The sequence below is a fragment of the Canis lupus genome, chromosome 5 (assembly GCF_011100685.1).
Source record: "Canis lupus familiaris isolate Mischka breed German Shepherd chromosome 5, alternate assembly UU_Cfam_GSD_1.0, whole genome shotgun sequence".
In the NCBI taxonomy this organism is placed as follows: Eukaryota; Metazoa; Chordata; class Mammalia; order Carnivora; family Canidae; genus Canis; species Canis lupus.
In genome coordinates, this window is record NC_049226.1 from 63166687 (window position 1) to 63191821 (window position 25135).

A 25135-nucleotide genomic window follows, 5' to 3' on the forward strand; every position below is an offset into this window, starting at 1 on the left:
GTGAGCCCCAGGCTATTTAAAGAGCAAGAGAGACTGGAGGCACGGTTGGGGCCTTGCCAAGCAGGGTGCTTCAGGTCGGCGCAGTCTCCTCTTTGCACATGGTTTGATTTACTGGAGGGCCTCAAGCAACTCCAACTTCAGACACAGAACTATTTGAAGCAGCTGCCAGATGTTGTGTCTGAGTTGGGTTTTTACAACTTGCTTACTGGTTAGCAGCCTGCCTCCCGCTGGAGTTCAGCTTGTCCCAGCGGGTTCAGGGCCCTGGCACTGGCCCACGGGGCCCTTGTAGAGCTTTGCCCCTCCCTCCTGTGCAGGCCAAGCCTGTTCTGCTTTGAGGGGAGCCAGGGTAGGAGCCCGATTTCCAGAGCATCAGGTCTTCCTAGGGTGGCAGTGTGACCCTGACTTCAGGGTGTCTTGCCAGCACCCTAAGATTGTGGAATGTTCCATCTGATATGTACCACTGGGCCCTTGGAGAGAGGCAGAGTCTAAAACAAACCTTGAGCCCTCGAGAACAGCTTTGCAATGGGGCATCCTTGGAGCAGGCCCTCCTAGCCAGGGCTGTTCCCCCTTAGCCCTGGGCGTGGCCCTGGAGGTCTGGACACAGACCTTTCCCTTTCTTTCCTGATCTCCCATCCTGGTCCCACCCACTAATTTCACTTTGGCCACTTGAGGCCAGCCTTTTTAAATGAAGCATGGAAGAACATGGGGAACAAGGGCTGGAACCACAGTCAATCCAGAGGATTCTGGAAGGTTCCCAAACCTCTGGAAATTCTAATGAACCAGGGAAGTTCCAGGGAGGCACGAGTAGGACCAACCTTTGGATCAAGGCCACTGTGTCAGGTCAGAGGCCAGCCCTGCGAGTTGGGATGGGATGGGCCCAACGGGAGATGGTTGGGGTTCACAGGGCTCAGGGCTGGGGGTGAGGGGGTGTTTCTCAGCCCCTCCTCCTCTTGAGGAGGCCTGTGGCAGGAGGCACATGATTCAAGTGTTCACTTCCTGAGGCCACTTGGAGTGACCTCTCAGAAGTGTGCTCTGGAGCAGAGCGGGCAATGAGGGAAGGGGCGGGGCAGGTGAGGAGCCGGGAGGGAGGGAGGCTGTGTGATTAATCTTGCTGCATGTGAAAGCACACTTGTGTCCGTCCAGGAACCCCGAACTCAGCCAAAGTGGACAGAGTGTTCAGTCCCCTGCTGAAAGTGCCAGAAATGTTTTGTCCACTGGGCAGGAAAACATCCTCTGCTAGCGCGCTGGAGTTTGGCCCTCCCTGGAAGGAGACGCCTCTGCGGGCCGTGCCGGGAGGAGCCGGGCCTGGTGGCCCTGGGACAGAAGGAACAGCCCACTGGCCGGGGGACCCTGCCCCATGGAGTGCAAGGGGTCGCCTCCAGCCGGCCTCTCCTGGCCGCCCTGAGGAGCCTGGCTCCTCCCCACCACCCAGCCCCAGCCCCTGCACCCCTCTCGCTTCTGAGTCCTCCAGAGGACCGGAGACAGGAATGATCACAAGCAGGGAGTCCTCACCACAGAGCCAGGAATGGTGGTGGAATTCAGGAAGCTCCCAGGCTGGCCCGCTGCAGGGGGAGGCCCACGGTCACCCGCAGAAGTGCAGACAGACCCAGGCAAGGGGGCGGGAAGGCTGGGGTTTGCACTTCACAGCACCAGTCCCTGATCCTGTGACTCCAGACACCTTTGAGAGCCTCAATTTCCTCTTCTGTGAAGTGGGAATAGTGATACCTTCCAGCTAGGCTCATGGTGTTGCAAAGACTGAAAGGACTGGGTGTGGGGCAATGCCTGGAACTGTGCTAGAGCCCACACATGCCCAAGGTCTTATCCACTTACAAGAAAGTAGGAAAGAGGAGCATCTTGGATATGCCTGCCCCTGCAAGAGAACACCCCCCACCCCGGTCCTGTGGCTTCTCCTCTGGCATCCTGCAGCCATCCCTGGAAGCTGGGTGCCCCTCTGGGATCGCCCCCACCCCCAGCTTCCTGGAAAGATGGGCTGGGGATGAGCTGGGGCAGCAGACCAGCCCAGACTCACCGTTGGAAGGCAGGCTTTTTAGGGCATTCTAGCCGCCTATGAGGGAGACGAGCAAACCTTTCCTCCAGAAGGGCCTGTGGGAATGAAGAAAAGAAGGGCTATAGCCTCTGTTATCCCATTTAGCAAACGTGTCTTGACTGCCTGTCTGTGCCAGACACACAGAAACACCAGGGATTCGGACTCAGAAGAGCAGGCTTCTGGGGCACCTGGGTGTCTCAGTCAGTTGAGCGTTCAACTTTTGATTACAGCTCAGGTCATGATCCCAGGGTCGTGAGATCAAGCCCTGTGTCGGGCTCCATGCTCAGTGTGGAATCTGCTTGAGATCATTTCCTTCTCCCTTTGTCCTTCCCCTGGCTCATGCTCTTTCTCTTTAAAATAATAAATAAATCTGAAGAAGAAAGAAGAAAGAAAACCAAAAAACAAGGAAAGAAAAAAAAGATAAGAATCAAAAGAAAAAAAAAGAAACAAAAGAGAAGAGAAGAAGAAAAGAAAGAAAGAAAGAACGAAAGAAAAAAAGAAACAGAAGAAAGAAGAAGACAGAAGAAAAAGAAGAAGAAAGCAAGAAAGAACAAGAAGAAAGAAAGAAAGAAAGAAAGAGAAAGACAGAAAAAGCAGAACTACTAGACCAGCACGCCCACCCGCAACATCCAGAAGGAGACCAGAACCACAGAGAAACAAGAAGAAGCCTAAAGCCAACGCAAGAACTCCCGCACAGCACGAACCAAACCACGAAGCCCAGACATGACAGCAAGAAGAAAGAAAGAAAGAAAGAAAAGCAGGCTTCTGAGCAAGATGCTCAGTAGATGGGCACAGACCAGCAGGTGCAAGAGATAGGGCTCCAAGTGATGCAGAGGGGCTCTGGATGGACCCTACCAGGAGATCAGGGCAGGGATGACCTACCAGGGTTTTGAGAGATAAATATTTTTCAGTGGGGGAGGTGGGAGGTGGACTGAGCCCATTTGTACAGGTTCCTCTGTGAAATAGGGATGGTGATAAGACCTGCTCATTGAGTGGCTCTTTAAAAGGTGCTAGAAACAATGTCTGGCACAGTGAGTGCCATTGAAGGATTGCATGGATATAATAATAGTAATAACAGTAGTGTCTGGGGATCCCTGGGTGGCTCAGCGGTTTAACGCCGCCTTCAGCCCAGGGCCTGATCCTGGAGACCCGGGATCGAGTCCCACGTCAGGCTCCCTGCATGGAGCCTGCTTCTCCCTCTGCCTGTGTCTGTGCCGCCCCCCCCCCCATGAATAAATAAATAAAATCTAAAAAAAAAGAACTTCAGGTACCCAGGTCATGCGTTCTGCTCACATCCAGAAGTTCTTCCATCCTTAGGCAGCTCCTGGTCCATGCTGAGGCTCTGAATTGCCCTGGGTGCTCCATCCCTTAAACCCACCAGCAGTCCTTGCTCTGGAGAAGAGCCTGAGCTGGTCCCTGTGGCTCTTTGAGCCCTACCTTCTGGTGTCTTCTCTGGGAGCAGTCATGATGGCTACTCTGAGCCCACACAGTGCAGTGTGTCCTGGGAAAGGGGGACCCCATGGGGCACCTGGGTGGCTCAGTCTATTAAAAGTCTGCCTTCAGCTCAGGTCATGATCCCAGAGTCTTGGAATCAAGCCCCGCATCAGGCTCCCTGCTCAGCAGGGAGTCTGCTTCTCCTCCCTCTGCCACTCTTTTGCTTGTGCTCTCTCTCTCCCTCTCTCTCTCTGTCAAATGAATAAATAAGATCTTTAAAAAGAAAGGGGGATTCTGGGCCTCTTCTGTGCATGGTGACGGGTCCCTCAGGCACTGCACGGTGTCAGCGGGTCAGCCCTGTGATGCTGCTGCAGTGTCATGGGGCCTGACGGGGAGTGGAAAGAACCCCAGCACATCCCAATAGATTGAGGCTGCCTTCCTCCTAAGTCATTCCAGGGCAGGAGCCCAGCAGGAACTGGAGCCTATTCCTCCTGGGGATAATAGATTCAAAAATAGACGAGGGTAAAAGATCCTGGCTCCACCTGCAGCCCGGAGACTCCTTAGTGGTCCTGGGAAAACAAAACCACGTCTCTGAGCCTCCACAGCCACCCTCCAAAGTAGGCACGATCATAACATCTACCTCTATTCAATACCCCAACCTCGAGAACTCGCCATGTGCCAGCTAAAGCACTCGCTGTTCGCACATTAACGTGTACTATCACCATGACAGCCTTTAACGGGGGGTGCCTCATGACCTCGGTTGTTCAGATAGCACCCCCACGCACACACACAAGGTCACACAGCTGAAGTGGGGAAGCTGGAACTCAAAATCACTCACTGGCACCAACCTCAGGCTCTTGACGCCCTCCTGTGTTGCCGCCCTGGGTGGTTGAGGGTGTTCTGCTACCCTGCAGAACTTGGCTTTGGGGGTGACCCGGGGACAGAGTGGACCCGACCCAGAGGTTCTTCTGCCACAGGCATGGGAGGGCAGGTGCCATATGTGATTCCCTACATGACCCTGGCACATAATAGATGTTCAATAAATACATATTGGCTGAACAAAAAAAGAGGCTGGAATGGAGGCTCAAGCCTCGTGGGGAGGCTGCCCACAAGGCTGGAAGGGTTAGCAGGAGAAACCATTGGGCTTCCTGAAGCTGAAGGAAAATGAGGACAGGGCCCTCTCTGACCACACAGGCTCCCGGCGCAGGGAGAGGCGTTGATGTCAAAGGCCAGGGTAGCCTGCAGGGTAATGCAGAAGAACAAATCTGTACCTTTAGCCAGTGCCAGGGTGGGAGCAGGAGGCCAGGATGCACTTGGGACAGCAAGACGTCACCAGATACCAGAAAGTACATTGCTTTCTGCCCCTACCCAAAGGACCAGCTGGCCTGCTGTGCTAGCAGGGTTTATCTGGTGCGCGGCAGTGGGTACCTGGCCCTCTGTTCACAGGAGGAGTCAAGCGTCTACCCAGCACCAGATGCTCCCAAGCACTGGGCATACTCCATACCCGGCAAGCCAGCGAGGGAGCCACTAGCTTCCACTTCTCAGAAGTCGAAACTGAGGCTCAGAGGGGTGCTGGGATTGTCTGCTGGGGCAGAGCTGGGTCCCTGCCTTTCTCATCCACACTGAGCTCTCTCCTGCCCAGGCCTGGCCTCTCCAGCACTGGCCCCACCGTGCCCACATCAGAGCCTCAGCTACGGCGGCTTTGCCCGTTCAGAAGGGCTGGTCAAGGCCACTCTTGGCCAAGGCCTTTTCCTCTTTCCATTTTCCAGGAACTGACATTTCTGTTTGGAGCTTAGAAATAGATCCCCCACGATGCTAGCAGAGAGCGGAGCCTCCTGGCAAACCCTGTGGCCAGACTTCAAAGGTGAAGAGAAAAGTGATAACAATTGAGCTATATAGGCATCAGCCTGGGGAGGCTTTCACCACGCACCAGCGCACTCCCAAACTCTTTCTGCCCCTTATCCACATCGTCTTCATCCCCATTTTACAGATGAAGACACTGAGGCCCGGGGCGGCTGGATGCACCTCCAGAAAGAACTGGAGATTTGGGCCATGTCCTCCAAAATCACACACATACACACACACACACACACACACACACACACACACACACACGGCACTCAGCCCCCAGCCCCTGCTTCCCGGGACCTCCCAGACCTCCAAGGCCCAAGGGAAGGGTTGAGGCTTTACAGCCCATGGACGCAACTGCCAGGACCCTTGTCTAGGGTGGGGGTCGCCAGGGCTTCTTCAAGGTGGAGGCATCTGAGACACATGCCCTAGGTAGGACCAAGGACACGCCTTCTGAAACACAGCCCACAGCCCAAAGAGAGGCTCCGAGGCCAAGAGGGCCCCTGGGGAGGGTAGACATCGTCACTGGGCTGGAAGGTACACAAGAGGCAAGACTGGGGGTGGGACGGCCAAGCAATGAGGCCAGGGTGCTGCCTCCTGCAGAGCCACAGGGCTGCCCTTTAATTCAGGGAGTGCTAGGATCAGATCATGTGAGAGTCCCCGGCCTTGAACTCCAGGATATGAGTCTGTGCTTTCACGTCTGTCTCCCCCATACCTGCCTTGAGACCTCTCGAAGACAAGGCCTGAGTCACTGCCTGGCACCTTGCAAGTGCTCAGGACGTATCTGTGGGTTGACTGAGCCCGTGAACCAACGAACAGGTAAACAGGTGAACGAGTGAGTGAATGAGGTGGCGAGCCTGCCAACAGCACATGTGTCTCTTCAACCAGTCACCCAGATAACTGGGGTGACCAGCACTGGCCACTGGCTGAGCCCAAAAGCCCCAGGAGAGGGTGACTGGGTGTTAGGTGGCCCTGGGGAAGCTGACGTTTCCACAAACAGAGGCCCAGCTGTCCCAGCAGACCTGTCCTGAGCAAGGTGGCTCTTCCTTCAGCCCTGCCTGCACCCGGCTCCGCAGAGAGACTTCAGAGCCCCTGCAGCCTCCCCCCACACCCCAACACCCACCCACCCCGCCCCCTGCCTGGCCATCACCTCTGCTGAGGGGCACCAGCAGAGCACACTGGCTCCCTCAGAGCCACATGGAGGTTTGTTTTCTCTGAAAACATCCCAGTGTCCAACACCAACGTGGACAGTTGACCTAGCCGGTTACCTTGGTTTGCCCGGCCCAGTGTCAGCTCCTAGCTTATTTTTATGAGCTGTTTAATCTGCACACTGTCTTCTGTTCTCAATAAATGGGGCTGCGCATTCCAGGATGGCCTCGAATGATAACACCAGCTGTCTAGACGGAGGCCAGCCCACTGACACTATCATAAATAAAAATAGCTTTGTGTTCCAGTCTCTCACCAGAACCCAGGGAGGGGCCAGCAGACTCCCTGCGGGCTGGCTGGGACAGAGCTCACCCGTCTCCCTGCCCCCACCCCCAGCCCCATTCCCGGGGGACCAGGGAGCCGGTGCCCCCTGCGGGAGGGAGGAAGGAGGCCAGGCGCTCCTGGAGGGCCCACTGGGGCCCTGGTAAAGCCTCTGCCCTCTGCCCGGTGCTTCCCTTTCTCCACCGTGCAGCTGCTGCCGGGGCCGCAGACACCCAGGTGGCTGGGGGGCTTTGACTCTGGACTCTAAAGGCAGTACTCCCTCCACCCACTGGTCCCAAGGCCCGAGTCTGGTCTGGGGGAGACTGCAGACCCAGGCCCAGAGCCACTTGGGGTTAAGCTGAGAGAAAGGCTGTCCGTCGCCCCCACCCCCCAGCACAGATGCTGAAGCTAGCTAGCCTGGGTCCGGAGCGTGGCTCAACCCAGGAAGTAAAAGCACATGGTCAGACATTTAGCTGCTTGCCGGCTCCTTTCTCTCCCAGTTGCTGATAGAGATGCAGGTCTGTCTCCCTGTCTGGTCACTTGCCCCTTCCTTCATTTGTTCATTTATTTGGTCTCTACTTATTCCTTGAACCCTGCCTCAGGACTGCCCCCCAGGAGCCCAGTGAGGGTAGGGATTGGATTTGAGAGCAGCAAGCAGGTGGAGGGACCTCAAGGCATCCCCAGAGCTCAGCAGGGGAAGGCACAGCTGCACACATGCATATGCATGTGTGCTCCAGAAGTGTACAGATGCCTCCCTAAGTGTGTCCAGGCCAATGTGGGGTTCACATAAAGGAGGCTTGCCCCAGCTACCCAAATACACAAGCATGCATTCCCACATTTACCCACATACCTCATATAAGTCAGTTTATGTGTACACTGACAATAGTGCCCTCATAGGCCGAGGCCCCCTTGTGCAGTACACAGCCTGAACACCTGTACAAGGTGGCCCTGTGCCACCTCCCCTCCTTTCCCCCAGGCTCAGCTGGATTGAGTCTCTGGAACAGAAAACCGGGCTCCTTCTTTGTCAGTAAAATTTTCATTTCACCCCCTAGTATGGGCTGCAGAATCCCAGGGGGCCAGTAGTCAAGCAGAAGAAGGACATTTACGAAGAACCAAGAGGCTGATACTTTCAGATGGACCTCTCAGAAGAGCAAGAGTCAAAGAGAGGTGGTGGGGTGGGGATGGGCCCCACTGGGCTCAAACAAATGACACAGGAAGTAACAGGTCATCCTTCTGATCCTGCTGCCAGCGATGGGGTGAGGGAGCAAGGGTGCATCTCCCCAGGGACAGGAGCAGAGGGCAAGGACAGGAGGAGATGACGCCCCCACCCCCAGAGGCTCCAGAGAGAGACAGCAAAGACCAGGGCGACCGAGGCCATACACCTTGAACCTTGCTCCCCTCGACCCCCACCCAACGCACAGGAGGAGCAAAGACAGAGCAGAGGGGAGATGAAGGGAGAGACCAGAGAATCAGAATGCCCCACATCCGCTTGTTAAAACTGAAAGTGAAGGAAATTCTGTAAGTCAAGGAAAGAATGGTTTGAGCACAGCTGGAGATCAAGCAACTGGAGTGAAGTCAAACCACACTGGGCTGTTCGATCAACTAGTGACCGGGCCCCACGCAAGGCGCGCACATGCTCCACCTCCCTTAGCTCTGGAAGCGCTGCCCTGCGATTGGGGGTCTGTCCTGCCCTCACAGAGGCTGAAACGGAGGCATCCAGGGCACAGGCTTGCCCGCTGCAAGGAGGCAGGGCCTGGGTTCAGATGGAGATGCTCGGATGCCTCGTCCTCTGTGGCCTGCGCTGGCCCAGCACCAAGTTGGCACAAGACCTGGTACTCACACCCAGCCTGGAGAAAGCAGAGTTCCCCCAACCCCCTCAACCCCAACACCCCCCACCCATGGCTTCATTCCCCTGCCCCTCTCCTGATTCACACATCAGTTCCCACAGGCAGTGCCCAAGGATGCACAGGGCAGGAGGGATAGAATGTGACCTGCAGCCAACCTCTCTGGAACAACCAGCGGCCTGGCCACGAGATGACCAGAGAGGACATGAAGGGGACCCAGAAAGACAGGAGACACTGTGGAGCACTGGACTCATCACCAGGCCTCAAGGTGGGACTCAGAGGTCAGGTTCCTAGATCCACACAGGGCGCCTGTCAGATGCCTGCTTATCCTCCTTGGGTCCTCTCGGTGATGGGGAGCAGGCCCCATTTTTACAACAGGCCCAGAGGGCAGTGGTGCTGGCCCAAGGTCACATAGCTAGAGGTGGCAGATGGGGCTCCATCCTGCTCATTCACTATATCGGAGCCTTCCTGGAGAGCACCTGGGGACGTCCGTGTGCGGCAGACTTTGAAGGAGCAGCCCCGTCCCTAGGGAGGGTTTATGGTGCTGAAGCCCTGGGGCCAGGTGGGGTGTCCTTCGGCACCTAAGTGCCTTCATCCCCATCCCCAGACAGACCACCACCCCTTCCTTCCCAATTGCTGGCTAGAGAGGACCCTTCTGCTAGGGTGGAAGGAGCCCTAGTCCCATATCTGCCCGGCCCCTCCTAACCCCCACAGCCCCAAGTGACTAAACTTCCACCCACCTTCCCCCACCAAGCACCTGCCCTTTCCAGAAGTCTCAACTGCAGCCTGATTTCCGTTTGGGGAGCCACCTACCCGACATGTGACCCTGTCCACCAGTGTCTTCCCTGGGACTTCTGCAGGCCCCATTGAGAGAGAAGCCCCCTTTCTGCTGGGAACCCGAAGCCAGGAGGTCAGGAGCCCCCCACTGCTCCCAGGCACAACCATCCAAAACAGAGCTGGCACAGAGACATGGAGCTGGCAGGAGGGACACATGCCTTCTTCAGCCATCATTTGCACACCTGAATCCAGAGCTGCCTCAGGTGAGGCCACCATCACAGACTTTTCATGCACTCGAGCCAATAAAGTCTCTCTTTTGCTCAAAGACAGCTAGAGCCAGGAGAGGCTGGGAAGGACACTCCCTGAGCCTCCAGGGAGGCTGTGGCCCTGCCCATTTCTTGATTTCAGACTTAATGACCCCCCCCAAATGTGCAAGAACAAATTCCTGTTGTTTAAACCCCCCAGTCTGGGGTGCTTTGCGATGGCAACCCCAGGAAACTAATACAAGCGTAGAATCCCTGCCTTGAGCCTCCCCCCTTTCTCCAGACCACTATGGGGCTTCCCAACCAGAAAGCGGAGGCCACAGGAGCCCCTGATCCACACAGGGCAGCCTCAAGGAAGCAGGGGACGCTGGAGCCAAGATCCAAGCGACAAGTGGAAGATACTAAGTAATAGTTATTATTACTGTGCCCATCACACCCAGACCCCAAAGCAAAAGTGGTGGCTCTTCTGTCCCCAAGACTGTGAAAAACAGAAGCCACGGAGACCTCGACGGGCCCAGACTGCCCAAGGGCGCAGGGAGCCCTGCCCACCCTGTGTCTGTGGGGCCGCTGATAAATGCACGTTTACTCCACCCGTTGTCACATGTGCACCCACGAGATTTCTCCAGAGAGCCACGTGCGCTTTCTTCCCCACGTACTCTGTTCCGGAGCGTCACGGAATAAAACACAGTAGAAGGGGCATCCGACTGGCTCAGTGGGTTAAGCATCCGACTCTTGCTCGATCTCAGCTCAGGTCTTGATCTCAGGGTTGTGAGTTCAAGCCCCACATTGGGCTCCGCACTGGGTGTGGAGGCTACATAAAAATAAAGAAAGAAAGAAACAAATAGAAATAAAACGTTGGAGAAGAGGGTGTCTTTTTACAGAAGGATGCCCAGGAGAACTGAAGCAGGTGCTCACCTGGGGCGAGGCTGTTCTCTGTCCCCACCTCCCCCTGGTGCAATACCAGGGTGAGTAGAAGACAGCAAGCAGGTAGGACTCAGTTTCTCACGGAAGCTCCCCAAATGAAACTGTTCAAGGAGGAGCACGGTGATTCACACTTAACCCCCCCCCCAAATACTGAAGTGGCCGCTGTTGAGATAAGACAGGCCAGAGTGGGGATGATTCCCACGGGGCTGGCTGTAATTCCAGCCCTTTCTTTCCCACCTGAGCTCATCACAGTGGCCGGGAGTGAGTGACATTATTATAAGCCGCTGCAGGTTGCAAGTGGCAGAGTGTCACCTGGAAGTGGGTTAAGCAAATCAGGGGATCTAGTGGTTCCCGTGTCGGAAAGTTCAAGTTGATGGGGCTTGACTGGGGTGATGGTCAGGAGGCACCTGCGTCCTCCCTCCGTTCTGCGTTCCTGATTTCAGGGGTGGCCCGCACCCCGGGGCGGGCCTCACCCCCACCGGCCAGCCGGCCAGCCACGGCTTCGGGCTGACGTCCATCCTCGGCCACCTCGGTGGGAAGAGCGGTTCCCCGCGGTTTGAGCAAGAGTCCCAGCCTCCCGGCGGCCTGCCCTGCGCAGGGAGAGGTACCGTTTGGATGTTTCCAGGCTGTGGCCCGGGGAGGGGCTGCGGGCAGGGCAGTGGGTTCCCAGAGGAAGGGCCGGGGGCTGCTCCTAGGGGAAGGGGAAGGGGAAGCGGGGCAGACAGGGCAGGCCGGGCCTCGGGGCCCTGCCTTAGCTTCCTGCGGCTGCTGTACCAGACTGTACTGCAAAACGGCTGAAAACAACACAAATTGATTATCTTACAGTTCTGGAGGCCAGAGGTCTCCAAATCAAGGTGTCAGCAGGGCTGACTTCTGGAGGCTCCAGGAAGAATCCACTTCCTTGCCTTTTCCAGCTTCTAGAGGCTGCCTGGGTTCCTTGGTTCCTGGTTCATGGGCCCCTTAGCATCCCTCCCACCTCGCACCTCGTCCTCAGGCCGCCACACAAAATATCATTCGCTGGATGACTTAAACAACGGGGTTTTATTTCTCACGGTTCTGGAGGCTGAGGAGTCTGAGATCAAGGACGGATCTGGCCCATTCAGTTCCTGGTAAAAGCCCTCTTCCTGGCTTGTAGCCAACCACTCCTGACTGTGTGTGTGCTTGGACCTTGGCTCAGTGTGTACACAGCCCTGGGCAGGGGGGGCGGGGGGGGGGGACAGGGAGAGAGAACAGCTTCTCTAGTGTCCCTTCTTATAAAGACACAAATTGGGCTCCTGGGTGGTTCAGTGGGTTAAGTGTCTACTTTCAGCTCAGGTCATGATCCCCAGGGTCCTAGGATCGAGCCCCACATCAGGCTCCCTGGTCAGCGGGGAGTCTGCTTCTCCCTCTGCCTCTGCTCTTCCCCCTGCTAGTGTTCTCTCTCTTTCTCTGTCAAATGAATAAAATCTTAAAAAAAAAAAAAAAAAAAAAAAAAAGACATGAAGCCCATGAGACAGGGCCCCACCTCATAACCTCATTCCCTGCATGGAGCCTGCTTCTCCCTCTGCCTGTATCTCTGCCTCTCTCTCTCTCTCTCCCTCTCTCTCTCTGTGTGTGTCTCTCATGCATAAATAAATAAAGTCTTTTAATAAATAAAAAAAAGAAAAGAGGTAAAAGATTTACAAGGGGACAGGAGGGGTGGTGGATCCAGCACTGTTCCCTGGGTTGGCACCTACAGGACTGACTGGTGTAATGGGCGAATCCTGGCAGCCTCCACATGGCCTGTAAGCCCCAGCCGCGGTGCTTGTTGGCAAGGAGCTGACGACCCCCTCCCCATAAGTGTCCTGGGAAGGTCCCAGCAAGCCCTGGGGGGAGAAGGAAAGGAGGGTGCATCTCTAAAGCGTCCAGCAGTCCTGGTGCCCCGAGGCCCACTGCTATGCGAGCTTTTGTCACCCTTGAGGCCACTCCATAAAAACCCAGGGCCTCCCTGAGTGCTGTCACACTAGACTCCAGGGGACGGAAGCATCTGGCAAGCCTAGTCACCAGGCTTGGCCAGGGCCCGTGCCGCTTCTTGCCTCTGGGAAGAACAGGTCCTGGGGGAGCTGGGAGCTATGGGATAATTCCTGGTCCCTGCAGGCTTGTCCTCTGGATGGATTCCAGGCTCTCGGTGATCCAGCAATTGGAGAGATTTAACTTTATTTATTTTATTGTCTTTATAGATTTTATTTTTAAGTAATCTCCACACCCAACATGGGGCTCAAACCCACAAACCCGAGGTCAAGAGTCGCAAACTCCACTGACTGAGCCAGCCAGGGGCCCCTGGTGAGATTTTAAATGACCCCTTGGTTAAATCAGTGAGGCTGAGCAGCAGCCTTTTTGGGGTGTCTGAGCCTAGGCACGGCACTGGCTGCACAGTTGGCACGGGGCCCCGGGCCAAGGCCAGCCAGCCACACCCAGGGACAAGCCAGGTTTTTCCTGAGTGGAATGTACCAGGTTTTTCCTGAGTGGAAACAGGGTTCAAATCCCATGTGCTCCGTGGGACCGAGGAGCCAGGCAGGCCATCCGGGTCCCACAGAAAAGGTGGAGGGCTCTGGCCACCAGCCGGGAGGAGATGGAAGAGGATGCTGAGACGCGTCCAGGCTGCTTCTCCACCCTCCTGAGTCACACGGGAACGCCTGAGACCAGGAGGCAGGTGGCCCGGGGGGGTGGGGTGGGGGGCCCACAGACTCTGCTTGGATCACAGCGGGGATGGGAGGAAAGGGGGCCTGGAGCCTCCAGGGAAAGCTGGAGAGGCTCAGAGGAAGGTACAGCTGCAGCCTCGGCCCAGACACCACTTCCTCTCCTCCACTCCTCCCTCCTTTCCAGGGCCACAGCCCACCAAAGACCTCATTCTCTGGACCGGCCCCACACCCGAGGACAGGGGACTGGCCTCCCCATTCCCAGCTGATCCCAGGACAGGCCACAGCCTGGACTTACATCCTCCCCTCTCTCCACCCCATGAGCTGATTCTTCTTCATTCCATCCCCGACATCAAGCACCAAGCCAGGCATGCAGTTGGTGCTTACTAAGTGCTAGATTCCTCTCCTCCTCGTGTGTCATGACCAGAATCTATCCAATCCCCACTCTGCCCCAGTATGGTCACTCACAAATGAGTAACTAATAATCAGCATAAGCTGAGTTGCCTGCCCCTGGAGGAGGTGGCCGAGGACCAAGCAGGGTCACAGTCACACACTCAGAGATTGGGGATCCCATGTACTCTGCCCCCGGGGAGGAGCTGCCTATGTCTGCTGCCTACAGCCACCCTCAATCCCCACTCCCTGAGAGGACCCTCCTGTCACTCTGATTAGAAAGCTGCCTTTGGGCAGCTTGTTTGCTGTTCGGTGCTTCCAGCAAGCAGAGCCATGTTTTGCCAGCTGCCAGGCTGGCAGCTCAGCTTATCCTGCAGCTGGAGGCCCAAGTGGTGAGTCCAGAGGAGCCCTTTGAAGTCCCTGCCTTGGCTGTCAACCCTTCCCTCTGGCCTCCCACCAGGGAATCCCACTGCCACTGGTGTGGACAAACACCCCTAGAACTCAGAAAAGAGCAGCCATCTTTCCAGAAAACCTGCAGCGGGGCTTGGCCCTGCTGGAAGCCACAGCACACAGTTCTCAGAGGCTGGGATCAAGCTTTTCTGCAGGCTGTGGGGTACAAAAGGGGGAACTAGAAGACCTCGGGGTGCCCAACCCAGACCCACCTCTCACATAGGCACGGCCAAGGAGAACCTTGGGGAGGAAGATTATGCCAGCTGCTCCCTTGCACTCAGGGACTAGAGGTCGGACAGCTGGGATTAGTCAGAGATTCCGAATTGGGTCCTCAGCCAGCCCAACCATGGGGATCTTCTCCAAGTAGAAATCTCGGCCCGGACTTGGACAGAAGTTGCCTCTGAGCTGGAACCAGTTCGATCCACCTGGCTAGAGACACTGGTGGCCCAGGCTGTTCCAGCCTCTGGGGGTCTGTAGGGAGAAGAAGTCAGGCTTTGCTATCTCCGATCCCTGGGAAAGAAGGGTGGCTCCTTCCCAGCAGAGCCAAGACCCAAGAGGAGGGCGCTGAGATGCAGAGACGGACAGAACCTTGTCCCCACTCTAGAGGAATTCCTGGCAACACAGTATGTCTGCACAGATGCCATGGAAGCCCAGAGAAGAACCCACTACCAACCCTCGCAGGATGGGGAGCTGGGCTGAAGCAGACTGGGGTGGTGAGGATGCTGGAGAGGGGCCTTTGCCAGGGCGGGGGAAGGGGTGTGCTCATTTGTTCAGCAGTCCCTTCCCAGTGCCCACCGAGTGCCAGGCCCCAAAAGGCATGGGTCGGTGTGCCAGCCCTACACCCCAGAGCCACAGCCTCCACCGCCAGGGAGGTCAGAGGCTGCAGCTGCACCTGCCCCGTCCCTGGCCAGGGGAAGTGACTCGCCTCTAAAGCTCCTGCAGGCTGCATCCCAAGAGAGCACACAGGAAAGAGTTTGCAAGTTTTACGGCCACTGAAGTCAGCTCAGGCCTGGGGAGGGCGAGGGCCAAGCCGGCAGGTTCTAATTAGGGGATTGGGCTCCTTGCAGTGGCCTCAGGGCTGGGGGTGACGCCAGGTTTGCAGAACAGCCAGCACTGTTTTGCATGGTGTCTCCCAGCAACGGGGGCCACTCTGGTGAGAGCCGCAGCCAGCCTGGCTGCACAGCCTTGTAAGTGGCCAGGGCTGGATGCCCATCCCAGGCTGGAGCTGGGCCACCCACTCTTGCTGCCCCCCCCTGAGGGGCTGCCCCCCTATCAGGCTGGCCTTGGGGCACATGGATCCCTGTTGGACTGAGGGAAAACTGCATCCCTCCAGCCCCAGGCAGCACTGTCAGGACCCAAAGGAAGTGAGGGCAGGGCCTGGTTCTGGGCTTTACTGCCTTGCATTACCCTGGGCAAACATTCTGATACCATGCCTGGCACACACACATAGTAGGTGCACACAAAAAGGACCAATAGGCATGCCTGGGTGGCTCAGCAGTTGAGCATCCGCCTTCAGCTCAGGTCGTGATCCTGGGGTCCTGGGATCGAGTCCCACATCGGGCTCCCCACAGGGAGGCTGTTTCTCCCTCTGCCTGCGTTTCTGCCTCTCTCTGTGTGTCTCTCATGAATATATAAGTAAGATTTTTTTTAAAGACCAATAACCGAAAAAAAAAATAAAAAATTTAAATAAATAAATAAACAAATAAATAAATAAATAAATAAATAAAAGACCAATAACTGGAACCCAGTATCCAGATCACACGTAGCACACAGTAGGTGCTCAAAAATGCAGACATTCAGTCTGCATTGGTTATTCAAACCAAATTCAGTGCTTAAAACCCTGCTTGGTGTACAGTAGGTGCTCAATAAGATGCACTGAGCAAGCAAAGGAATGAGGTTCGTCTTGGCTTAGTGCAGGAGGCTACAGAAGCAGGCACCCTGCTGCGTCCAGCCTGCATGGGCAGTACCCGAGTCCGGGCAGGACGGGCCCCAGCAAGGTTCCTGCCCCACTGCTGGGGGCAGGGGTGAGGGAGGGACACGGCCGGCCGCTGGTCAGACAGTGTGAGTCTGGCCTTTGAGTGCTATTCCCGGCAATTCCTCTGATTCACAGCTGTCCCAGGAACAGTCATGGCTGTGTCAATAAATATTGGTGACTCTGAATGACCTCTCCGTCTCGCAGGGCCATTAAGGCCTTCCTGCCCCTCCAAAGACCCAGTCCGGGCCATTGTTATTTTAGCCAGCATGTCACTCTCCCTGCCAGATCCAGGGCCTTGCAGAGCGAGTGACCCAGTGAGTCCCTCATCCAGGAAGCATTTGCTGCGTCCTCGTTGCGCGGCCTCGTTTACCCGGATCCCCCAGACCTCCTGGGCATTCATGGCCATGGGGTACAGATAAAAGATCCTCAGAAAGAGCCAGAAAGATGCTCCGGTTGGCCCTTCCTCCCCACATCCCTGCCCAGGTGCCCCCTTTCGCCTCCCTCCCTGTCAGACTAGGGCAGCCTCAGAGGGAAAAAAACGGAGAGTGAAGATGAGCTGCAAGCTGCCCTCGGTCCCGTTCCCCTCGTGGCTGCACACCCCACAGTTTAGACGGCTTAGGCTTAGACGGCTTAGGCGGTTTAGATGGTTTAGACCGAGTGAAGGTCTGAGTTCAAAGCGCTTCCGCAGCTGCACCCTCTTTATAGGAGGTGGGTTTCACCAGAGAAGGGACAGGAGAGTTGTGAGCACCCAGGACGTGTGTCGTCTCCTCCATTCGGCTTCAGAAAGCATGGACTGCCTGCTGTCCCTACACTGGGAACACCGGGCAGCGGGGTGACACCAGCGGAGACAGGCTTGGGCCCTGCGCTCAGGGAGCTTGTGGAAGCCGCTCCGTGGGGCAGGACAAGGGCTTCGGTGGGCAAGGTGCTGCCAGAAGGGCGACGGGGACGCACCACCGGACATTGCGTGTGATTCTTGGTTGGATCCTGGATCAAAGCAAAATAAGGACAGCAGCTAATTCCAGGGGCTGTTGGAGAATTCAGTCATGGGTTGCACCTTATATACTCTTCGGGCGTTGAAGTTAAATTCCTGGGTATGCAAATGGAATTTTGGTAGCACAAGAGACTGTCCTTGATCTTAGAAGGCACTTGTTTAAATGTTCAGGAGGGGGACACCTGGGGGGCTCAGTGGGTGAGCGGCAGGGGGGCCGGACATGATCCCGGGGTCCTGGGATGGAGTCCGCATCTGGCTCCCTGCATGGAGCCTGCTTCTCCCTTTGCCTATGTCTCTGCCTCTCTCTGTGTGTCTCTCATGAATAAATACATAAAAATAAAGATCTTTAAATAAATAAATGTTCAGGAGTGAGGTGTCATCGTGTCTGTGATTGACTTGAATCTTTAGGTGTTCCTCGACGAGGGGAGAAGCAGGTTCCCAGTGGGAGGCCAGGAGTTCAGCTTCAAACATGCTGAGTTTGGGGTTTGTGGGCTCAGAGTCCCAGGAATTTGCAAGTGCCTTTGCTCAAATGACCAGGGGACCAATCTCTGAGCTCAGGCCGGAGCTGGGTGCTGCGGTGTCCTTCAGCAGCGCTGGCCAGGCATGCTGGGCGCCACAGGGGTGGGGCCCCAGCGAGGGCCAGGGCAGGCAGGGGGACGTCTGGAACAGAAGCTGTGGCTGTCTATCCTGCATTTGTTTTCCCAGGTTCCTCTCCATCTGCCGGGAGGGACGGGTAGGGCTGGGATCACAACATGCTCCGTCCCCACAGGGGACCACGATGAGCCAGGATTCCCAGATGCACCGAGAGGCCACCCACCTCCTGTCCCAGGTCAGAAAGGTCTGATTTCCCAGAACTCGGCGGAAATGAAGCCACACATTTCAGCCTGGGTTTTCTATGTTCCCATGTGTCTAGTTTATTTATCATTCAGGCAATGCTGGGTGGCTTGGTCAGGTAGGAATGGGCCAGGCCCACCTCAGGGATGCTGCTGGGTGCCTGGTCCCTTCCTGGCCACCTGGAGGCCGAGCTCTCATTCCCATGATATAGTCCTTCAGCACATACTTATTGAGTACCTACCGTGTTCCAGGCACCATTCTAGATGCTGGCAGTAGAACAATCAGCAAAACCAGAGTCCAGTCTACAACAATAATAGCTCATTATTGTGATAAATAATCATTGGTAATGACATGACATGATATATATAGTAATGGATAAGCGTATGGTCATGCCTACCATCTATTGAGCACTCGGTAAGGCTGGGCACTGTGCTGGGTGCCCTCCATCCCCTGTAACCATCACGGCCACCTGTGTATAGTATTATTATCCCCATCTGACAGATGGGGCAGACAACAAGGGCTCAGAGAAGAGAGGTGCCAGCAAGTCCTTTAGCAGGTGAGAGGTAGAGTTTGAGACCTGATGCGGGTTCAGGCCCAGCTCTGCCCTCACAGGTTTAGCCTGACCCCCCTCTGCTTCTCTGTGTCTTCCAGATCCTGGACTCCTCCTTGCATCTGGATGTGACCCTGGCTCCCTGCTTTGGGGCTGGCTCAGCCCATCTTGCTCAGCAGCCAGCCCACATAGAGGGGTGGCTGGGGAGAAAGGGTGCTGGCCCAGGGACTGGTTCAGGTAGGCACAGGAGGTATGGAGTTGCCAAACGTTGCAGGGGACAGACTTACATTAGTTATTTGTTGTTTATCTGAAATTGAAATGTAACTGGGCATCCTATTTTTCTTGCTAAATCTGGCTCCATTAGGGGTGGATGTGTGAAACAGTGAGGGGCTTCCCAGCAGGAGGGGGCATGGGAAGGGGGTTCAGACGAAATGCCCCAGGAAGGTTCGTCTTTGGGTCTTTTACGTAAAGCCTGAGTGCTCACTCGGCTGCCCTACTGACCTCACATGCCTGTCCTGCCAGGCAAGAGGTACCTGGTCTTTGGAAAGGACTCCCTGGCTCCAACCATCTCCCTGGGCAGCTCCATCCTGCTGAGAATAGTGTCCTTTCAGCTTCTGCCCAGTGGGTGGGGGTCTTTACAGACTTTGAGATTCCTACACGGCTTATCCTCCAAGAATGACGCTCATGAAGCTTCTCAGACATTCAAGAACCTTTCCTTCCTTCCCCCTGGAAGCACAGGAGTGAGCTTTCCATCTCTTGATGGTTTTCACTCCACCAACATTTGCTTATGAGCTTTACTAGTAAAGGAGCAACACATGAGCCAGGCTTAGAGTTTACTGTTTACAGTGGTCACTGTAACACATCCTCCCACCTAGCCATGCTGGCACCACCCCACCCCCAATTCCAGCCATGCTCTCCAGCCACTGGGGCCTGTTTTTCTCTTAGTTCTCTCTCTTAGAACTTTCTCTCCAAGAGAAGGAAAGATGAATGAGCTGAATGACTGCACCCCGTTCAGTGCCAGCATAGATGGGATACTTTCTGGCAGTATCCAGTATGCTGTCTGAATGACTGAGTGACTCAGTGAAAATGACCTGGTACCCAATATTTTGCCAGCTAGACTGGACTAACTCTGAGTGTGCCCCTCAAGGCCTCCCCCACCCCCGCCTCTACCTCCAAGGGCCACCCATGCTCACACCTTCCCATTCCAACCTGCTCAGTCCAGGTGGACCCTGGGGTTTCTGGGCCATCTCACAAACTGGGTAGGCACTGGACCTGCCCAAACCAGGAGGTGCCCACTTCGGGTTCTCAGATGCTCACCTGTGCCCAGGACACAGCCTCTGCATGTGCCATGTAGCCCCATGGATGTCCACTCAGGTTGTCTTGGTGGGCAGGGAGAGTGGACCCTCTAGGCCAGGATTGCAAGAACCAGTCCCCATATCAGCTTAGACACACAGAGTTCCAGATGCAGGGCTGTTGGCTGTGCTGACCCTGTGGAAGCCTCTCCTTGCATGAAGAATTTCCACATCTAGGCTCACTTTCCATGCTGTGCTGCTAAATGTATAACAAACAGTTCTCCGGTGGGGATGGGGGGGGCAATGATCCCATCAATATATATGCATAAGTTCATTATAAATCTTACTACACACAGAGGTGTGTGGGTAGCTCAGTCAGTTAAGCATGCGACTCTTGGTCTCAGCTCAGGTCTTGATCTCAGGGTTGCAAGTTCAAGCCCCACGTTGGACTCCATGCTGGGTATAGAGCATACTTAAATAAATAAATAAATAAATAAATAAATAAATAAATAAATAAAGGCACCTGGGTGGCTGTCAGTTTACCGTCTGCCTTTGGCTCAGATTATGATCTCAGGGTCCTGGGACTGAACCCCATGTTGGGCTCCCTGCTCAGTAGGGAGTCTGCTTCTCCCTCTCTCGCTCCCCCTGCTTGTGCTCCCTCATGCTCTCTCTGTCAAATAAATAAATAAAATCTTTTTAAAAATACATTTAAATAAATAGATAAGTAAATAAATAAATTTTACTGCAAATAAATGCTTTATTACATCCAGCTCAGCGAAAGAAATAGTTCATGGATTGAAGAGTGGGTGGGATTTTGACATGAAGCTTAATCGGTGTTTCCATTGCAATGAAAGACTCTGGGAAGGTGAGACGGTGAAGATGTTTATTGGGACTTCCCTACCTGGCTGAACTGGATAATAGTGTTTGAACACTAGAAGAGGTTTTCCTTAATTTTTTGGAGAGCTACTCACAATAGAATGACCAGAGACACAACTCTCTCTCAGGTTTCATCTCCCTCTTTACCCTTTCTCCCTCACTGTCTTAAATCTAGAAAATCAGCAAAACAACAAAGCAAGTCCTATGAGCACTGGTCAATTTCCGTGGCGTTAATGCTTGCGCCCTGGCTGATTCCAAGCTGCCGATGTGAGGTCCCTGAACCTGGAGTAGAGAAGAGGAGCAGAGCAGCCACTGTTACATAGTATTTCCAGTAGATACAAATATCCTTAAGAGCAGACACCATAGTCGAATAGGAAGTGATGAATTTCAAGAGTATCTATTAGCTTGGTTTTTCTTATAATTCATTTAATTGTAAGTTTGTAGAACTGAATTATTAATGATAGCTATATTTAACCACTGGCTCACGAAATTCCTGAAAATTGAACATTTGCCTTTCATGAGCCAGTACAAGCCAGGTCCAACATTCCAGTGAACTCACATCTCATTCCCCTGCAGCTCTAAATGACTGGTATAACTGTCTCGGTTTCACAAATCAGGAAGCGGAAGCTCCGAGGCTCAGGACAAGGGTTTGCACCCCAGGGGATCTTAAGGCCAAGATGACTTTAGTCTGGCACCAATCACCTGAGCTGGGCTGAGATGAGCAGGGACTGAAACACAGGTGTGCTTGGGGATTTGTTGTGAATCAGGGAACACATTACTCTCAGTCTAGTGTGGCCTCCAGACATCACGGCCCCAGCGTGTAGAATCCTCCAGAACAAAGTTTCAACAGAAAGCCTTCAAAGGAAGATAATGTGATGGCAGATAGCCCTGGCCAGGACTCCACTGTGACACGATACAAGAGAGTTTTGCCCATCTTTTCCTAAAAAGAGGTGACAACTCTCCATAACCCAAACAGTAACACTCTCCAGCCAAGAATCATTCAAAAGTGTGGGATTAGGCCTCAGGGTTTCCCAACCTCAGGACTACTGACATGTGGGGCTGGACACTTCTTTGTATCAGAAGAGAGCTGTCCTGGGCATCAAGGAATGTTCAGCAGCATCTTTGGCCTCTACCCACTAAATGCCATTAGCACCCTCTTAGCCTGACTTATGACAACAACCAAAAATGTCTTGACAGTTCCAAATGTCCTTAGAGCATGGGGGAGGGAGGACTCTCTCACGTCGAGAACCAATGAGCTTGAGAAAGGCGGGCCAGGGAAAAGCCCAGCTCAGAGCAGACACATCGAGGCCACAGACTGATGAATGGTCTACATGTGCCCTTAGCCCCAAAGCTGGCCTTGGATGTTGGCTGAGCAATGAGAAATCCTGACAAGTGCGAGAGGACCCAGGGAACTCAGAGCCAGCAAAGCACACCCTGCCTGATGAGCCAGCCTTGAGACTCCACATCTGGACTTTTTCCAGAATGGCAGCCCTGGGGATTTGTACAAGGGTAGGGCCTGGAACCCCGGGGCCTCTTTCAGACTGGTACCCATTCTCCCACGTGCTGGGTCTGGCGTCAGTTTAACAGTTTGGGATCCACCATGTACCTGATGCTGCCAGGTGCTGGGGACACGCAAGTGAGAGAGGTGGAGATCCTGCCCTCTGTCCAGCTCCCTGATTGAAGCAAAATCTCCAAGAGGGCAAGAGCATTGGGTTTTGCAGAGTCAACAGCAAGGGTTTATAGACACACCCATCGTTGAGAAAGACAAATGTATAAACGGGAGATTTTATGGAGCCAAGAAAAACTTCATGGACACCTGAGCTGAATCTCTAGGGCCTGGCAGGACCTAACCAGCTAAGAGCGCCAGTCAGAAGGTACAGCGTGTGGGAAGCCATGAAGGTGAGACAGAGCATTGCTGGCGAGATGTACAAGTGTCCTGTGGCTGCTGTAACCAATTAACACAGATTTCGTGGCTTAAAACAACATAGATTTATTTTTTATCCTTCTAGAAGTCAGAGGTCTGGAATCAATCTCACTAAGAGTTATGGACTGATTTGTGTCCCTCTTCCCAAATTCTCATGTTGAAGCCCCAACCCCTATGTGACTGCCTTCGGAGATAGGGCCTTTAGGAAGGTAATTAATGTGAATGAGGTCATCAGGGTGGGGCCTTCATCTGATAAGACTAGGGTCCTTATAAGAAGAGGGAGAGACACAAAGAAAAGATCAGGTGAGGTCACAGCCAGGAGATAGCTCTCTACCAGCCCAGAAGAGAGCCCTCACCGCAAACCAAGTTTTCTGGTCCCTTAATCTTAAACTTACAGCCTCCAGCACTGTAAGAAAATAATTTTCTATTGTTTAAACCACCTACACTGTGGTATTTTGCTATCTCGGGCCAAGTAGACTAACATACTGGGCTAGAATCAGGGTTTTGGGAGCACTGTGTTCCTTTCGTAGGCTCTGAGTGGGGAGCCTGTAGCCCTGCCTTTCTAGCTTCTGGAGGCCACCCGCCCACATTCCTCGGCTCTGGCCCCTTCCCCAGTTCACTCCAGCTTCTGTTCCTGTTGTCACATCTCCTTCTCTGACTCTGACTCTCCTGCTTCCCTTTGATAAGGATGCCTGAGATTACGTGGGGCCCAAGATAATCCAAAACAGTCTCCCCCATCTCAAGATTCTTAACTCCAATCACATCTGCAAAGTCCCTTTGCCATATGAGATCACATAATCACAGGTTCTGGGGAGTGGGGCGTGGACATCTTTGGAGGGCTATTATCCTGTCTACCATGCTAAGGTCAGCCAAGAGAAGCTTGTGTGTGTGACTGGGGGAGTGGAGGGCCACAAGGATGCAGAAAGAATCTGGATCAAGACTGTACACCAGGCTACAACTTTTGCTTTGTCTTTTTTTAAAGCAATCTCTAGGGGATCCCTGGGTGGCGCAGCGGTTTAGCGCCTGCCTTTGGCCCAGGGCGTGATCCTGGAGACCCGGAATCGAATCCCACCTCGGGCTCCCGGTGCATGGAGCCTGCTTCTCCCTCTGCCTGTGTCTCTGCCTATCTCTCTGTGTCTCTATGAATAAATAAAATCTGGGCAGCCCCGGTGGTGCAGCGATTTAGTGCCGCCTGCAGCCCGGGGTATGATCCTGGAGACCTGGGATGGAGTCCCACATCGGGCTTCCTGCATGGGGCCTGCTTCTCCCTCTGCCTGTGTCTCTGCCTCTCTCTCCGCTCTCTCTGAATGAATAAATAAATCTTAAAAAAAATAAAATTAAATAAATAAATAAAATCTTAAAAAAAAATAAAGCAATCTCTATGTCCAACGAGCAACTTAAACTCACAACCCCCTAGATCAAGAGCCGCATGCTCTACCAAGGGAGCCAGCAAGGTGCCTCCATGGCTAGTTTTTAAAAAATCAACTTGAACTGGTTCCTCCTGAGGACACTCAAGCCACATCCAACACGGTGGAGGCGAGGCAGCAGTAACTGTGGGCTTGTCTGAAGAGACAGAAACACGATTCATACTGGCTTGGGGGGAGGGGAGCACCTATTAGGTTTTACCTGAAAACTTTACAGTGGGGCCAGCTTCAGGTACATCAAGATCTAGGAGTTCAAATGATGTCACCAGGTCTCCATCTTTCTCCATATCTCAAAGATTAAGATTTCTCTTGACGCCCATCACAAGGGTCATCTGACACCCATAGTTTGCCATCCCTGTGACTCAGCAGCCCCCAGGAAAGAGAGAGCATGCCCAGCAGCAAAGTGCCTGGAAGGGCTCTCATTGGCCAGTCTGGGTCAAGGGCGTATTCCTAAACCAATCGCGGCAGCCAGAGGTGTGAGTGGGTATCCTGATTGGCAGGCTCTGCGTCCTGGGCCCACCCCCAGGGAGAGGAGGGCGAGGTCTCAGCATTGGTGGGAACATTGACTCACCGGCTGGAGCCAGGCTCTCATCAGCAGGTAGAGGGGCTGCTGGGCAGGCGGAAACAGCAGTGCCCCCCCTGTTGGGGTGGCCTGGTTGAGCCCCCTCCCAGCTCTAGCTCCACAGTTACCCTTCTAGCAGTCCCCCAGTCTCTGAGGAAAGCTTGAGTGGACTTTCTGTCCCTGAAATCGGAAGGGCCCATTCCCAGCACAGAGGGTGGTTCAGGCCTGCCAAGAAGTTCATTTGAATTCCAACATACCAGGCCTGGCCATAAGGCCATGTCTTTACAGCCTCACTGTCTTCCCCCTTGGGGCTGAAGGCTTCAGACTTTGGGGACAGTGATGCTCCAAGTCTGGGCCGGGTGGCGGGTCAGCAACAGGAGGACAGAGATTTCCCTTGAAAACAAAGCACAGATTCCATACCCAGTGGGTGCTTAGCAGATGCTTTTTGGGTAGATTTAAGCTTTTAGAGAATGACCCCAAATAATTTGTTCCCAGCACTAAAAAGTAAAATCTGACCATATCCCATGCCATGTACCCCTGGGGCTTGGGAGGAGCATCTATTCTGCAAAAATACTCCAAGGGCCTCCTCTGTGCCTGGTACCAGCC

General features: G+C 54.3%; 1 long non-coding RNA gene across 1 annotated transcript; it reads right to left on the bottom strand.

The window, feature by feature from the left end:
- Window positions 1–1426: 1426 nt before the first annotated feature.
- LOC119871912 lies at window positions 1427–24370 on the bottom strand. The gene is made up of 4 exons (XR_005359885.1): window positions 24170–24370; window positions 14314–14572; window positions 10337–10491; window positions 1427–2103 (listed from the first exon to the last, which is right to left on the bottom strand). It is a non-coding gene; the product is annotated as an uncharacterized LOC119871912 (long non-coding RNA).
- Window positions 24371–25135: the final 765 nt, after the last annotated feature.